Genomic DNA, 18201 nt, shown 5'->3' on the forward strand with positions numbered 1-18201 from the left:
AAAGGATCCTCCAATGGACCCAGGCTCTGTTAAGAGAGTTGGCCCAAAAAGTCTAGCAGAAGGCAATCCCATTTGGAGGTGACTTATATCTAATCACTTACTACTAGAGTCTGTATTATATGGGTTAATCACAAATAAGCTATTAGATCTATTAGATATACGCTGAACTGAATGGACACATGTCTTTTTTCAGCCTTATGCATGATCTTACTATGTTAGATCCTATTGATGATATGCCATCAGATTATCTTCTATCTAACACAAGGGCCCTTGTGCCACTATACGCCACCACAACAATGTCCATCAGTGTACCGAACCAGGGCGTCAGTCTAGGGGACGTCCTTCCCTGTTTCTAGCCCTGACAACCTAAAGAAAGTAATTACTGTGTCAGATCTTAAAGAATGATGTGGCTATCAAATAATAGCTGCTTCCTTTTAACCTTCTGCTATTTATCACTGAGATCAATGCTAGAATAGGCACGTTTGTGTTATATTCCTACATCACAGACAATTTGGGGCAATACACTACTGAATGCCCAGTACTATGGCCGTAAACCAAGGGTCACCAGAGGATCCTTTTACATGAAACGATTTCTTCTAGCTTATGAGTGCTGATTTAGCAAGATCGGTGCTTGTTTGCCTGCCTCTTACACAGGCCGATTTAGAATCTATTAGGGGACAAACAATCATTAATCCCCAAATAGTATCATCATTCTCCACAGCATGGCATGCCCACTTACACTGGTAAATGTACTGCTGACAATGATGATTTTTTTGAGCCACGTAAAAGATGTGATCACCCGGAGAACAAGCATTTGCCCATAAGTCAAATGATCGGTGGCACATTCAGATGGTCATCAAGCAACGAAACACCAAGGCAAAAGTTTGTTCTCGATAAGTGGCCCCATGTAAAAGGTCATGTAGGTACCAATCAGAAATGCGAAAGTAGAGAAAAAAACTCTTAATAGTGGTAACTTCTCCAAACATGCCAAAAGCTGCTTAATACTTCGGGGTCCCCATACTGATCTTTTCACAGGGGTCATGTGCTGATTGCATTCACCCTTGATCCTGATCAAGAGATAACACAATACAACGTTTACACAGGACTGTAATATTTCCCGAGCAAGATAAGGTAATTTTATAATTTACTCTACACATAGAATTAGGTTAATTAAACCAGGCCAAACAGGATTCCCCGAAGGCTCCGTCACATTTGCTGCTGTTGAGTAAACAGCAGATGTCTCTATTGTACAGCATCTGCCTCTCTCCTCCCACTTGCTGGAGCACATTACTGTACATCAATAGGATAAGTATTTGTAATGAAGGCCTTTCAAGGAAAAAATAGGTTAATAGCATTGTTTATACGTGGAGCTGCGAGAACTGCAGTCATGTTACTCTTAAGGCAGGAACGCCGTTAACTGTATTACACGCTTCATACGCTTCCACCGAGAGATCACTGAAAAAGATGCAAGGTAGACAAAGTACAAAAAGCCTCTCTATAGCAGGAGCTCTTCACAACCTGAGTAGAAAGAACGCTTTATTGTAAACGAGAGAAATGGATTTTTTTTTATGTATCTGATTTCTTAAAGGGAATCGACACCAAACTACAGAACTTAGGTCACATGTTCTGAACCATCAGGCGTAAAACCTTAATGAGGCTCTGCACCCGAAATAATGCAGCAATGGACTAAAAAGGTAGCAAATGCATTTCTGAGTATAAAATGCCAACATATGAAGTTGTCTTTGTCCTCCCCAATTTTTATATAGCATAGACATAATTCGCAGTACTTTAAATCACCTGATATTTACGGTAGGTTTTGTCCCCATTTGGGCTTAAAATCTATATTCACCTGCATGTTTTTGGAGTGTCGAAGGGAAACCCACACAAACACTGGGAGAACGTGCAAACTCCATGCAGATGTTGTCCTTAGAATTGAACCAAGAAGCCAGCACTCAAGGTAACAGTGCTAACCAATGAGTCACCAGACTATGTACAGTATTCCACAAGGGTATAAGTGTACACTTAAGATCTAAGAGAACATCTGGATTATGGAAGGGATAGCAGCCAACCCTCTGCATAAATAGTCTGTATGAGGAAATACACTGGCATAACTGGAGGAAGGTGGAAAGGCATTTGTCAACAAGTCAAGGGCACCACCAAGCCACTTTGCCTTGGCCTTTATAGATAATGGGATACGGTAGCAAAACATTTTACTGTATATTGTCAGAGTTTTATTTCTGCATATTTTTTTAGGGCAAGAAAAATTAGTTTCTGGCCAAAACCTCATCAAAAATGTTCCTGTTAGCATAACACTGCTGGAGCCAGATGATGAGGAGTTAAAACTGATCTGTGGACTACCTGTAAAAGGCAGGGGTGCAATCAGGGGGCCCTTTTTACTGTTGTGTAAACCTTGCAAAGGCTTCCAATAACCTCATGGAAGAGTATGTCAAAATCAGGGAGTTTTTTTCTACAGTCCAATTTTCAATGGGCCTAATTTCCTTAAAATTGAAGCAGAAGACGCCAAAATCTACACTGAAGATATACATTGGGAGAAAGACAATTAGGGACAATCAAGTGTATCGCAGATTCTTCAGTGCGCTTCCCATTGAAAATTTATGGATAGATGGATTTTACAGCAGTAAATCTTCCATGTATTCCATTAACAATCTATGTCCCATTGTCTTAATAAAGCTAGCAGAGCTTGACACTTCCCCTGCTGCAGCCTATGTACATCTTCATGGAGTGTCCTTTCTGCCACTTTCAATGGGTTTTCCAGGACTTAAAGTTTAAAAAAAATTTCAAAAGTGGCCCAAGTTTTCTTTGGCCACTAATTTGCTTCTCTTTCCACTCAGTTTGTGGTCTTTCAATTTAGTTTTGCATGTAGAGTTTCCTATTTTTTTGCTGTCTGGGCTTTTTCAATACACTTACAGGTGGGGTGGGGGGGTGTCCTAAGATGGCCTACTGGCCGGGTTTTCCTCTCCCGCACTTCCCATGCTGCCTTGCATAGTCCTGCTCCAGTCAGCTGAATACCCATACCCTATTGTTGCATGTAATACCTAACAGTGTCTCCATGTCCCTGTTAATAGAGAAGCCAAATGCCTAATGACAGGCAGTGGATTGCAAATGTGCTGGACTGGAGACTCCTAGTGGCAGTCACTTTAAATTTGACATGTTTGATGTAAGTATATTACAATATTGATGATACACACAGGCTGTTAGATGAGCAGATGTTATTTGAAAAGTTAGCGTCCTTTAAAATATTGCTGAATTATCCTTAGAATAGGTCCTCAAGGTCAGATCAGTCGGAGCAATGATTAATACCCCCTCACCCCATGGGGTATTAGACAGGGAGTACTTGGGGTCAGGAGGTTCTTACCCGTGTCTCAGGTGAGGGTCACTTTCCTTAGCTCAGTCTCTGATTGCCCATACCTCCAAAAGACATCAGGACTCTGTCCTCTTTTGAAGAAAAAAGGCCTGACTTTGGGATCCCCATGAAGAAACCTAGTGAGACATGGGTCCAACTTCAGAACATTTATTCACAGGAAGATATGCAGGCTTGGCATCACCTGGTGCTGGATCTCGGACATTGAAACGTTTGCCTCACTCTCCCTCTCACAGCAGGTTCGGCCAAGAATAACGGTACTTGCTCTTAGCATTTAGTGTCCAACCTTTAGTGAAGCACTGGGCAAACACTCCACAGAAACCACTGTCACTACCTCCTTTTCCTCTTCAGTTGTGGCCTGTTTTACCACACAGGCAGCCACTCAGAGTACAAATTAGATTTTGTATGACACTCAGCAACCACTGACCATGCTCAAAAGTACTTTAGCGGCTTTTTATCTTCTCCCACCCTCATGTGAATTGACCCTACACTTCACGCCACCAAAATCTAGCAAACTGGGAGAATAAGACTTAAAAAAACAGTTAAACAAAATATAAAACAATAAGAACATTTCAAGCTTACCAGGGCTTTATAATACCCCTCTATACAACTCCAAGCACACATACTAATCAGCTCTCGAAGTTCTATAGCATCTTCCTTGGCCTGTAAAATCACATTCATTGGGCACATGACCTTTGTATAGCTCAGTCCCAATGAAATGGATGAGATTGGGCTGCTATACTAGGCGCTGCTGCTATGAAATGAAGGGCACTGTGTCAGGTTTACAATAAAAAGGCAGCAGTGCTTGCCAGATTGCCGTGACCCATTCAAATAGCTGATATGTAGTGTGCTGATATAATCAGACCCCCACCTTTCTGATTTTGATGACTTAAGTCCTGGAAAACCCCCTTAGCTTCGTTGTAAACTCTTCATGAAACTGAGGCAACCTATAAAAGTCAGTAAGTGCTATCGGTAAAGTAAAGCCCACAGTAAACATAGAAGCTAACGGGGCAAAGTATGTTCTTAGTAATAAGACGTGATATTTAGACTATCACCTAAAGGGCTATTCTCTTTAGCAAATCCCTTTTTGTTAAAGTGGTCACCCAGAAATAAACTGAGCACAGGAAGTTCCACTACTGGGAACCCAGTAATCCACTGTAATCTGCATGGAAACCTTCAGATTAAAGTGTTGAATTTCTTTGCAGTGCGCCACCACAGGAGAAATAAAGTATTACATGGCATCCATAACAAAGCAATAGGCTCCAGATTGAGAGGCATTCTTTAGAATCTTTCACGGCTATGGAGAAATTAATAGGGACCAACTCTCTATTTAGACTCTATCCATATAGTCTAGTAATACTACCATTTCTAGTGTTTGCATGTCAGTGCATGAGGATAAGTGCATATAGTACTCCAATCTGGCACTATTATGCAGAAATCCCTAACAATGTAGAAAAGTCTCATGGCCAAGACTGAAAAAGTAATTGAGACTCATCCTCAAACTAGTCAGTCACAACCTTTGGGATAATAAGAAATGTGATATGCATGAAATCCAGTCCATCGATTCAATATTTAGAATTCAAAATATAAAAATTTCTATTTTTCACATTTCAAAGTAGAAATGGGTTAATTTCTACTCTAAGCTTGTAGGAGGACATCCCCGGAGACCAAACTAATGAAACTGCTGGTGCTAGTTGCAAAACAAATAGATAAATCAATGCTTCAGTTCACCTCATGTGAGAGGAATGGCCGCCCGTTGCCTAGCAATATAAAGAACATTATTGTAGGTTTCCCAAAAGCCACTGTAAATGTTGAGAAAATTACTAGGATTTATGTTTTTCTTCCAAAATAGTAACAAAATGCCGGCTCTTACTGCTAGTAATATTTCAAGGTTATGAGGAAAAATGTTTGCATTTTTCAGGAAGCCGTGACAGCTACGGACTCATTATTGAGCTACCGTTCCCAAGGTACACTGATGGATATGATGAGAGTTGTAGTTCAGCAGAAGATGTATGATGTTAAGCACAGGTACATGACGGGAAGACATGTCAATGAAATGGTTAATAATAATAAAATAATAATTGTCAGCATTTTTATAATCAGATTTGTATGCTTAATCCCACCAAAGCACTCATTATTATTTGCTTGCACACTGCATTTTATTGGGGTTCATCGGACTTTTAGGATCAGGTTATTAAGTTGTCCTACAGAAATCAGAGTGGTTGAGAAGAAGTGAATGCAGGACAAGTCATAATCTCGTTAGGCCTGATTAGGGTAATATCCCTAATACACTGGCATAACTATAGAGGATGCAGGGGATGCAGTTGCACCCGGACCCAGGAGCCTTAGGGGGGCCCATAAGGCCTCTCTTCTCCATATAGGGAGCCCAGTACTATGAATAAAGCATTATAGTTGGGGGCCCTGTTACAGGTTTTGCATTGGGGCCCAAGAGCTTCAAGTTACGCCTCTGCCCTAATAGTAATGAACTTCCCATGAAAGTAGAGTTCAGTCGACCTCAAAGTGTCCAGCCTGAAAAATGCTCTTAAACATGGAGATAATTGATAATAGACTAGTGCAACCATAAAACACTGGGGAGACATTGCAAGACCAACTTTGGACAGATGGGCTTTACTCTCCTTATCAGTCAGTTACCCACTGATGGTGCTCTAAGCAATAGCTCAGTATGTCCTTTGATAACTCCGTCGTAGCGGATCTGCCTCCTGCAGTTTTCCAGCTTTACTGTTCCAGTTTTATTATGAAAGAATTAGTTTACCATTTTGTAACGCTGCTATATAATTAAGATATTTCAAAGCATCACAATGTAAAGTCAATTATGATTTAACTTATATTTTCATATGTGGAGTCCATTTACTTACCATCTCTAACCGTCTAGCAAAAGCCATACCCAAAATGTTTTCACCACTCCAAATTGATTATATAAAATGGAATGGATGGATTGCCTATCTACTAACATATTGCCCCTGCAGTCAGACAACGGTACTGCATGTGACAAACCTCATGGATGGTGCACCCCCGATGTCTTAAAACAAAAAATATAGCTATTTTACAAATGGGAGATGGTAAGAGGTTGACTTGCAGGAATGCTATCACCAGGTGACACCCTACAGGCAGTAGCATCTCCCATTTTTGTACAAACTTTCTCAGAGGAGCATGCATGGCCTTTTAAGTTTCCTCACACCTAATAGGTGCTCTGAACAAAGAGAAACTATACCCCTCCTGACCCACGCTATTATACAAAACAATTAGGCACATTTTACTACACCCTCCAGCAAGTTCTAACAACCATTACTTTAAATCTGCATCCCCCCCCCCTCAAAATAATAGAAAAGTAATGGAGGAATAAATCCAATTTTAAGCAAAGAACTTTGTACTGTAGATGTTACCTTGTTTATTTCTCTTCTTTTAATGCATCTGTATAATAGCACATTAAAGCTTTTATATGTTCTATCATATTGTATGTAAATGTATGTCCTTGTAGAACCTACACTACTAGCAGCTACACTATAACAAATGGTATATACTGAATTACACAATATTTAAATGCAGTCACACATGTTTACAAGATTTGCACGGGTATCTGCCAGTTCTAACCTGGTTTAATTTTTAATGCCACAATGTAATGGGCAGTCAGAGACAGGAATGCTGGCAGAGTCAGGGGACAGCCGGGCCCTTAGCACTGCATCTTTTCTATCCTAAATCATATTTGTACGACTACCTTAATTCTATGGCAGTAAAATATAATGTATCCTTCATTAATTCTATGCCTAAAGGTGTAGCAGTATACTAGGTTACATGACAGCATAAAATACTCGCCAACAGTCCTTACTGCCCTGCAAACTAGACTTAAAAGCTCACTGTCCTGCGTTGTAGATGAAGAAAATATCACATGGGTAGATGTCACTAGGATATAATGATAGACCACTAATAGAAACTGTTCATTCATGCAGGATTGAAGAAAAGGATTATACATAGAAGATAATAATATAACAATAATCTTTATTTATATAGCGCCAAACATATTCCGTAGCACTTACAAAAACAGGGGGATGCAGAAAGACAAAAGTACAAAAATACAAAAACCACGGTTACATGTAGTAATCAGTTGATAGAAACAGTAGGGGTGAGGGTCCTGCTCCAGCGAACTTACATGCTACAGATAATGGGGTGATACAGAAGGTAAAGAGGCTGGAGATGTGCATGGTATGGTGAGGGGGGAGTGAGGGATGCTATACACATAGACAATGGTCAGACATTAAGCCGTGTGGTGGCTGAATCGGTATGATTGCAGGGGGAAGTTGATGGCGGCTAGCAGGAGTTGCAGTCACTAGGACAGGTAGCATCTTTTGAGGGAGGAGTACAAAGGGGTTTCGTTTCGGAGATATGGTATGCCTCCCTGGAGAGGTGCATTTTTAAAGAGCGCCTGAAGTTTTGTGAATCAGAAGATTGTGTATATAGCAGAAAAAAGACACATGCCCTTCTAGTTAAGCCTATTATCCTGTAATATTGATCGAGAGGAAGGCAAAAAAAAAACCAAAGAGGTCAAAGCCAATTTTCCCCATTTAAGGGAAAAAATTCCTTCCTGACTCCAATCTGTCAATCAGAATAATCCCCGGATCACCGACCCTTCTGTAGTAATCAGTGATTATAACAAGTAATATTGTCTCACAGAAAGGTGTCCAGACTCCTCTTAAACTCTTTTATCAAAATCGTCATCACCAAGTCCTTGGACAGAGTGTTCTATAGTCTCACTGCTCTTACAGTAAAGAACCCTCTTCTATGTTGGTGTACAAACCTTGTTTCCTCCAGATGTAGAGGGCACCCCCTTGTTGCAGTTACAGTCCTCGGTATAAATAGATGATGGGAGAGAACTCCTTGTCCCCTGATATATTTAAAGATAGCTATTAGGTCACCCCTTAGGGCCCTTTTACATGGAATGATTACTTTTCAAAAAATCGTTGGATCGTGCTAATTTGATGAATAATTTTTCTGTGTAAAAATCTAGGTATTGTAGCCCACCCATTCTAGTTATTGCTTAAGTTGCCCACCTCAAGCTCTGATATATCCTTCTTGAATACCGATGCCCAAAATTGTACACAATATTTCATGTGTGGTCTGACCAGTGACTTGTAAAGAGGAAGAACAATGTTCTCGTCATGTGCACCTACACTTCTTTTGATGCACCCCATGGTCCTATTTGCCTTGGAAACAGCTTCCTGGCACTGGTTGCTCCAGTTAAGCTTACAGTTAACTAAAATCCACAAGTCCTTTTTCATGTCAGTGTTGCCCAGGGGTTTCCCATTTAGTGTCTAATGATGACATGTATTTTTTCTGCCCATGTGCATAACCTTACATTTATCCGTGTTAAACCTCATTTGCCACTTTTCTGTCCAAGCCTCCAGCTTATCCAGATTAGATTTTTGTAACTATACACTATCCTCTCTTTTGTTAATTACTTAACATAGTTTTGTATCATCTGCAAATATTGATATTTAACTGTTTAATCTCTCCATGACATTTTAATAAATATAATAAAAATAATAGCATCAAATACTGACGCCTGTGGTACCCCTCAATGAAAATTAATCTATTGGTCAGAGTTGTATGCTGTAGATGCAACTAGGACATGAGAACAGGGTCAGATGGGCACTACCAGAGAACCAGGAGATCAACTGTTGAGCCCATGAATTGACATGGTAATTAGGCTTCACCCATATATAGAGTCAAACTGGCCCATCATAATAAACAATCTACCCTCTGCTGGGCCCATGTTTTGATATTAGAGAGTTAAACGGAGTGGCTGGTTACTTGAGGCATGCACATGGCCGGCTAGTCAAGTAGGATTCTACTAGCACAGAAATGATTCTTTAGGAACTAGAAATGAGCACTACGTATTATAGGTATAATATTTGGACCTGTTTTGGGGCTATGTCACTTTTTATAGCACATTTTATATGTGAACAATAGAAAGCCAACCATGTTTCTTTAAATTAGAGAGGAAAAATACCTTCTTGAAATTAAATTTTCCCTGTTGGTTCACCGAGGTGACATGACCGTAGAATTGATGTACGGCACCATTTAATACCTTTCAATACTGCAGTGTTCATATGTGCTTAGCATGGCCTTGAGCAGGAAGCTCAATAGTCTTAATGCGTTCTCACAGTGGGGCTTACTGTACCTTAGTACAGAGACATCTGTTAGTGCGGTTAACAGATGCATTCATTTAGTCTAAAGAATATAATAAAAGAATTCAGGAGGGTTTGGAAAAAAAACAGTTGTTTAGATATGGAAAATGTCTAAAAATTGCCAAAAACTTTAACTGTACGGAGTACCTTAGATGGGTAAATTCCAGTGGATTGAGGAATCATGTCTATTCAATGTATATTATAAGGCCTCTTTTACATCAGCAATATTACTTCTGTTGTTGGGCTCTGTTCTAGGAGCCAAACAATAAAAATACCAGAAGGGCCAGACCTGGCACAGGCTGGACCTGAACGGCACTTGGCAGACCGTATTGACAATAATTGGGTTCATTGGGCTTCCAGTATGCCGTCGTGCATTTTCATGGACAAAATAGTGCAGCATGCTGCACTATTTCATCCAAGTTTTTGTGCCAGATCTGCAGCTGAGGCTTTGATGCAAATCTGAATATAGTCCAAGTCACCAGTACAGTGTATACAACTTTCCAAATTGGAATATTCCTTTGCTGTGATCCCTCCCCACTTAGCTGTAATCTGTAGAGGAACACTGTAGCAACTATTCAATTTCTTTGTAGGACCATTACAGGGGACCAGAAGTATTATAAAGTTACTACCAAAACCAATGGGCTGTCCATGTAATGTATAGAGATACTCTTTTTATCCACTTTTTTCTTCTGGTCCTGAACGGTTCTTTTAAAGTTCATGATATCGAGATTAAAGTTGGATAGTTCTATAGATGCATCACCAACTGGAATATCTGCTTTATTCTTTACAGAATTTAATAAATATTAAGCAGTGTACAGTAAATTGCAGTGTCTGAATTGTGACTATTCTGTAAATGAGGGACAATATAAAGTGACTAGACATTACATATTGAATGGTCCCTTTGGTGATTTTTCATTCAGCAATTTGCAAACTTTAGAACTTTACATACTGTAATTGTATAACAGTCCAGTAGTTTTCTCTTTTATATTACCTTACATACTTGTGATTGTCCCGTCCTCCTCCATGACTGAGGAATATGCCTATTATCCTTCTAGTGGCAAGATATATGCTACATTCTATGAGGTCAGTCTTGAGAATCCAAGCATGACTCAATGTCTACTCAAATGGGAGCCAATATATCATAATGACATGCAGATTGGGGCTAGTATTACCCTTACCCAATGTCACCAATTCACCAATTGTGTCTATTAAAACTCCTGCAGTGTCAAGTCCACAAACCTTGGCATATGTTCATTATCACAGGGTACAGACAAATCAGTCTTTATTGTGTTTGCGCTGCTGTTTCAGTTCTGCTCCATAATAACATCATCATCTCTTGTTTCTAAATACAATACTCCCTTGTAGATGTCTTGGAAATTTTCTAGCAAAGTTAGAATAACACTCTTTGGGAAATTGTGTGCAATAATACTTGAGCATCGGGTTGAAATTTTACATCTGCATGTAGTTAAGCATTGCCCAGTGGTACCCAATGTCATCATTACTATATCACTTTCTTCGTAGCTTCCTCCTAATCAGAAATAGAATTTATTTCTATGGGGTGTTATGGTCAAATTGCTGATTACAACATTCTATTAAATTATTCGCTATCTATCTATCTAACTACATCTATCTGCCCTATCATGACATCATTTGTGCTATAATTTACTTATTCTTCATACTGTAATAAGACTTACAGGAAAGTATTCAGGTCATATAAATAAAATGACTGTGGAATGAGTATTGACAATTACACAACTACTTTTATAACGTACTTAAACTTTATAATACTACAGGAGTTAAAAACTATATATAAATTAATATCCCTTTAAAGTTTTAACTATTTCTCCAATATTAACTATCATAAAATACAATAAGCACTTGGATAGAATTTATTTCTTTATTATTCATTTTCTTTATTTTGTGATACATAGTTGATGAATAGACTCTTTAACACAATAGTGAGGCTGAAATAAGGTCACCATAAAAGTCTCCTTATATCTCTGCAAAATGTGTAAATGGGAATTAAAAGTAGAACACAGAAAATACTCATCAGACAATTAATAGGATTATAGATTTTAAAATTGAACTAGATTGGTAGATGGAGGAAAGCTGGCCTCCTAAAAGGGGATCCTGCTGCCAAATGACAAGGGGTCAATAGTGGGAGTATCTTTCCTTTTGACAACAGTCATAGTAGTCAGCTAGTCAAGATATGGTTGGTTGCAGCAAATCACCATAAAAATGAAGCTGGCGCATTCAGTTGGTCATCAACAGTATTGACCATTGGCCAAATAAATAAAGTTACACCAGAATGTCCTAACGTAGGTAAAGATCTCTTGTTTTTAAGAAAATGAAATTTTGAGCTTCTCAATAGCATGTTCATGATTTCTTTGTTTTCCATACACTCATTCTACTCATTTTATGTTAATCTACGAGATATTTGTTCTTCAAGTAGTAAATTTGGTTACCTTTTCTTTGATCTACTTGATTTCCTTATGTTTACAGTTTTTTCCAAAGTCTTCCTCAGTATCAACTCTGAAGTAAATTTTTATCTTGTCCCATATCTTTAACATACAACTTTTACATGCGCAAAGACATGGACAATGACCGTGGTCTGGCCAAACATGATATTTTTGAGATCTTCTCAAGATCTTAGTTCTACCCAGTACTATTCTACTGTATGTTGTGTTTCTCAACTGCTAGGCCTAGTGATGTTCACTGTGGTCAAGTTTTTAACTTAAGTTCTTTGATATGCCTATATATGATATTGCTTGAAAATTGCTTGTTGACTCAAAATGTTGAGGGCCCAACTGTATTTTTTACATGTTTTTTGCCATATCAGGCTTGAATAAGGAAATGTACTTGGATTCATTTACCTTTTGTGGACTTTTTATAGAAATTCCTGATTACTACCTGCAGTCACACCTGTAAAAGAGCTAAAAAGACATTCTTTACCAAACCTTTACAGCTGCTAGAAGACTTAGGGCCCATTTACATGGACCAATACATAATCCATATTTCTGCATCCAGACAGAATCTGAACAATTGTAGTTCAGCCTAAATGCATGAACGAACGTTTGCTTCTTGTTCATCATGCAACTTGAATGACTGATGAGTACATGAAAACGGGCAGTCATTCATTTATGAATGAACAGTCCACCTCTATTCACTCAGCAATACTTATTTCTGTCTAACAGCACAGGAATGATCATCGCTGGGATGACCTGTTGGGCTTCTGCTACCAACAGGTCATCCCATCTAAAATAACCCTTAAGCCTTCTACACAGGTGAAATAAAGGACCTGTCGACTAACACTCTGGAAGCTCACAACTATTTTTCCCAACTCCACTATAGTCATTCATGCTCAACCAAGTGTGCGTATCTTTGTCAATGGGGAGAATAAGCTGCTGCCAAACTCCTCTGGCCATGAAAGTATTGGGCATGTTGAAATCAAGCATGTCTCATCCTTCTTTTCCCCAACATTTGCCATAAGTGCAGAGTCAAAAGGGTTCCAAACACACGAAACAGTCAGCAAATCTAGCCGTAATCTACAAATTTGGCCAACTTTTATCCAACGTGCATGACCAGTTTAAGACACCTCCATGTAGGTTATATAACAAAGAATTCTAATTGCTTTATGAAAAATGGCCTGGGCCTAAAAAGCATGCAGAGTAGTAGTTTTTATATTTACGGTATAAGTTCTTAAAAAACAAGTATCATGAATGTTAAATCTTGTACTGGGCTTCGACCACCGTGTGATAACAACTGCTGCACTGCATGTTTTTTATTTCCAATACAGCAGATAAAGATTTACTTTTACTCCAAGTACCGATCTAGAAAGACCAAAATGAAAGAGATTTGAAGCTTGACAGAAAAGAAAAAAAAACAACAGCCTCTTTTTTAATGGAAAAATACACATCTGAAGCGGTGGAAGTGAAGTCTTTCCGACCATCTATTTACAAAATCAGCAAGCCCCAAACTAAATCAAAGAGACTCGCAGAATTGAAGTAAAAACTGATCTGTCTGCTGTGGTAAATTTCCCAAGCAAAAATCATTTTCATGTATCTAAACAGCAAATAGAAACAGGCAATATTCTTCAAAAAATTATATTTATGGACAGGAAATAAAAAGAATTCAAACAAGCAACACTCTGTCATCCCCGGTAACTTGGTATTACTCTCGAAATTGAACACATTGCGGTTTTACATCACGATTCAATAGACAAATCTCAGACGTTGTTTATGCAGTGCTGAAACTGCCTTGCCTTCTTTTAACACACTGCAGGCTTGGAAAACCCATTAATAAGATTACCTACAAAGCATATTCTGTTTTTATCAAAGACTTACACTGCCCTAGGAGTTTAGTGCGCTGATGAATATTAATGGAGAGTGCAAAGAATATTGTTTCAAACAAGTTAGTTTAAATTTCTCTTTTTTTCTATCTTATGTCTTAAATATGTATGGGGACTCTTCTATTTTATTGTAGTTGCAATTTTTAAGGAAACACAAATACTAAACATCACAAAGGACCCGTAATTCAATAATAATAGATTGATAAAAACCTAGGACAGAGGAGCAGGTGGGGGTAGTAGGATATGTGCCCAAGCCAATTGGGGGAACCAAAAAGCTGCTCTGTCTCTGATATTTAATACAGGGCCAAATCTACAAATGTATTTTTGCTCTAAATAAAGTAATCCTAAATATGACCAGGGCAGTATTGGTTGCTATTACCTATTGAATGTGCACCTGTTTTGAGATTCATGTGATGGTAAACCACTGCATCTCCGCCTCCTGAACTGTGGCTTTGGAGTCTGTATAGTAGCTTCTCTTAGAGTCCATTAAGTTAACAGGGTTTTTCAACACTAAGATATATCGATGACGTAGCCTCAGAAGAGATCATCAATATTGGATTTGTGGGGTCCACTTCTTTGGGATCCCCAGAGGAACTCGGGTGAGCACCATGACTGCTTCAATCCATACCATGCATTGCAGCATACGTTGTATAGTGACTGTGTCTGGTATAGCAGCTCGATCTCATTCACTAGAATGGGCCTGAGCTGCTCTTAGGCTATCTGACCAATAAACGGGATGTCACAGGTCTGAGAAGGGGCTGCGGCACTCACCCAAGTGCTGTGGCTACTTAAATCAGCTGATTGGTGAGAGTTTTTAGAGGTGGACCCCCACTGATCTGAGATTGATCACCTATCCTCAGGATAGGTCATCATTATTTTAGTCTTGGAAAACCTCTCTAACTCATGTTATTTGTTATCAACAGGTTTTTCGTGGCTTAAACATTGATTGTCTACCCTTAATATAGCCCCCCATTGTTTGATTAGTGGCGGGTGATAGTCTGACTTCCAGCCCTCCCACTAATCATTAACACAATGGTGAGTTCTGGAGAACCCCTATAAATAAATATGCCTCTGTTTAAAGTAATCTTGTCTCTTGAAAGATACACTTTAAGAGCAAATAGAACAAAAATGACTAATTTCTGACTTTTTTTTGCATGGATGGGCAGTGTGAAGAGGTGTGATATAGGAACTGCTTGGTGGCTTGACAGCATTCTCAGCCCTGTCTCCCAGCCAAAGAAGATGATAGAACCCAGTAGTGGATGTTGAAAAGAGTTTAATGTTGTATGCATCAATTTCTAATGCACTCTCTTGTCCATTACCATGTGCAGTTAAATCTGTAATCGTAATGTGGATACCCTGTGCCAAGCATTTCAAAAACTTACTAAAACTCCATCACATAAACAAAGGGTTTTGGTCACCAACATTAAAGTTGAAAGTTCAGTCCTGACAATATTCTTCAGGGTAACACAATTATCTATAAAATTGGAAACATACGTTTTTTTTTTCAAAAATATTGATTGCTTAAAGGGGTTGTCCCGAGGCAGCAAGTGGGTCTATACACTTCTGCATGGCCATAATAATGCACTTTGTAATGTACATTGTGCATTAATTATGAGCCATACAGAAGTTATAAAAAGTTTTATACTTACCTGCTCCGTTGCTGGCGTCCTCGTCTCCATGGTGCCGACTAATTTTCGCCCTCCGATGGCCAAATTAGCCGCGCTTGCGCAGTCCGGGTCTTCTTCTTTTCTGAATGGGGCTCCGTGTAGCTCCGTGTAGCTCCGCCCCATCACGTGCCGATTCCAGCCAATCAGGAGGCTGGAATCGGCAATGGACCGCACAGAAGCCCTGCGGTCCATGAAGACAAAGGATCCCGGCGGCCATCTTCAGCAGGTGAGTATGAAGACGCCGGACCGCCGGGATTCAGGTAAGCGCTGTGCGGGTGGTTTTTTTAACCCCTGCATCGGGGTTGTCTCGCGCCGAACGGGGGGGGGGGGTTTAAAAAAAGAAAAAAAACCCGTTTCGGCGCGGGACAACCCCTTTAAATATTCAAGATTTATTAACACGCAGACCTCAATCATTGCAAATGGAACAAAGACCTATTCTGAATTCTTTTTGCCATACTTTGTTTATCCAACAGGCCCACATTTTCAAAAAGCTGCCTAAACAGATTGCATTGCTTCTGGATTCCAAGAAAGGGACTGTGTTATAGAAGAGAACACAGCCAGTCAACCCAGCAATCTTACCCATAAACTCTTCCCTCCTTATTTGATTGTGGTTTTCCCTTTATAGAATCCTTGAAAAGTTTTAGAAAAATATAAAATTCCTGGTAAAAACAAAACCTTATTGGATATTTAGGGGGAGGGTAAATCTTTGCTGTAATAAATTTTACTTCTATTGCTACATTTTGCCCAACATAAACTCAACAATACTCTGGAGAAAACAAATTAATTTCTATATTGTTCATGTGCCTGTACATTTACAGAAATGCCTGTTTAATGTTCTTAAAAGTCCAAACTAATGTGTTTTGTTTCCCACTGAATGGATAAAAATGCTCATTAATCATGAATATTTCAAGTCGCTATCAGTAGGTGGCAGACAGTCATTACCAACTAAAATACTTAACTTACGGATGTTTTCACGGAGCCTAAAAGAATATTTTAATTTGTTCTGACATAGCTGTTTTGTTTAAAGCTCTCTATAAACAATGCTGATGGCCAAAAATTCAGACTTGTCAACACTTTCAAAAGCGAAAATAGTTTCAGAACATATGTAAGAATAAAGCCAATCAATGGCACTCGTTGGCTTGGCAAGAACACAAGCCTCTACAAATGTACTTGGAAGTACCGTGTTCCATGGGTCAAAACAATTTTGTGTTTAGCTATTAAAAGAGTCTATAAAACAATTTTAGGCATGTTTCATGAATGCCCATTGTTGGCAGAATCTTCCTTGTTGGCATTAGCAGCAGACAAACCTGGCAAATTCTAGAAACCTCTGATCTTGAGGAAAACTTATTGGAGATTGACTAGAGATGTTCTATGCTTTTATATCAGAGGACAAGATAGATAAGGAACCCACTGTGACTTTGATAGACGTCTACATGCTGTATACCTGATGTCAGCCTTGAGTTGCCATATATGTCTCAAATGCCATAATTTGGCTTCTAATTTCTTAAAGGTTGATTAGTAGAGGAAGAACATTTAATGAATATAAAGATGGATAGAATCAGATGGAAAGAAATGATGAGAAAGGTGGAGAGCAAAAATTGGTAGAGAGAAGAGAAGGGTTCTTTATTGTTGACATGTTTTTGTATTTTCAGTTTCTTTCAGTTGCTTTTCAGTTATTCTGTGACCTGAAGATAAAGAGATGATCCATAATACAGGCCTTGAAAGGAAGGAGATAGATTTATTATGTGTTTGAGCTGAATAGGGAACAAATTTTCTCGCTGTTCAGCTGTCAGGCGACTCAGGTGCTGAGAGGAAGTTGTTAGAAGAGAAAAAGTCAAAGAGACCGTACTGGAAAAATATGACAATGCCAAACTGGTGTGTAAGTATAAGGAAAGGCATACTTTTCTGTGAATCTCAATATAACGGGAGAAATCAAGTTGTAAAAAGTACATTTTCTGCAGCCAGTCAGTAGGGTTCTATATGATTATGTCATTAAATGTTATCAGGGAGGGTAACAGAAGAGACAAGTATATGCATTGAGCAGCAGAGTCTCTCTGCGGCGATCAGGTGCCATTCTCCTGGCATTACTGCTCAGATGCTGGGAGCCATGATGCTAGGAGAATGGCAGCGGACTGCTGCGGTCTTTGTTTGGCTGCAGCGGTCTGGTGGTTTCCCTTCCAAAACAAAGACTGGGGGGACCGCGGGGTTACAGTGCTGGATCGCTGAGGAGGTAAGTACCACTACTGTTATTGTTTTTACAGATTTAGATCTGTGTTTAAAAAAGTTGTGTGGCATCCAGATAACCCATTTAATGTGAACTCCCTTCACTAGACTAAAGATCTATTTATGATAAGGCAGGCAGGGTACATGATTTAAGGAATATATGTTGAGACCTATCATCTACAATATCTATCTATTTATCTATCTATCTATCTATCTATCTATCTATCTATCTGTTGTTACGGCACTCTGCCCCCCGAGCGCCAGTTGGGGTGCCCTGATCTCCCGCACCCCCACTGTCCCTGCCTACTTGCCTCGGCCCTGGCTAACCCCAGGCGGACAACTGGACGGCGGTCCCTGCCCTGGCTAGGGACCTGGCGA

At 39.3% G+C, this 18201-nt stretch overlaps 1 protein-coding gene across 1 annotated transcript in view; it reads left to right on the forward strand.

Annotated features, from left to right (window-relative positions):
- CAMTA1 (calmodulin binding transcription activator 1) overlaps nt 1–18201 on the forward strand; it is a 1430009-nt gene that overhangs the window by 1052504 nt on the left and 359304 nt on the right. The window lies entirely within an intron of this gene.

This window comes from Eleutherodactylus coqui, chromosome 6, assembly GCF_035609145.1.
Source record: "Eleutherodactylus coqui strain aEleCoq1 chromosome 6, aEleCoq1.hap1, whole genome shotgun sequence".
Taxonomy (NCBI): Eukaryota; Metazoa; Chordata; class Amphibia; order Anura; family Eleutherodactylidae; genus Eleutherodactylus; species Eleutherodactylus coqui.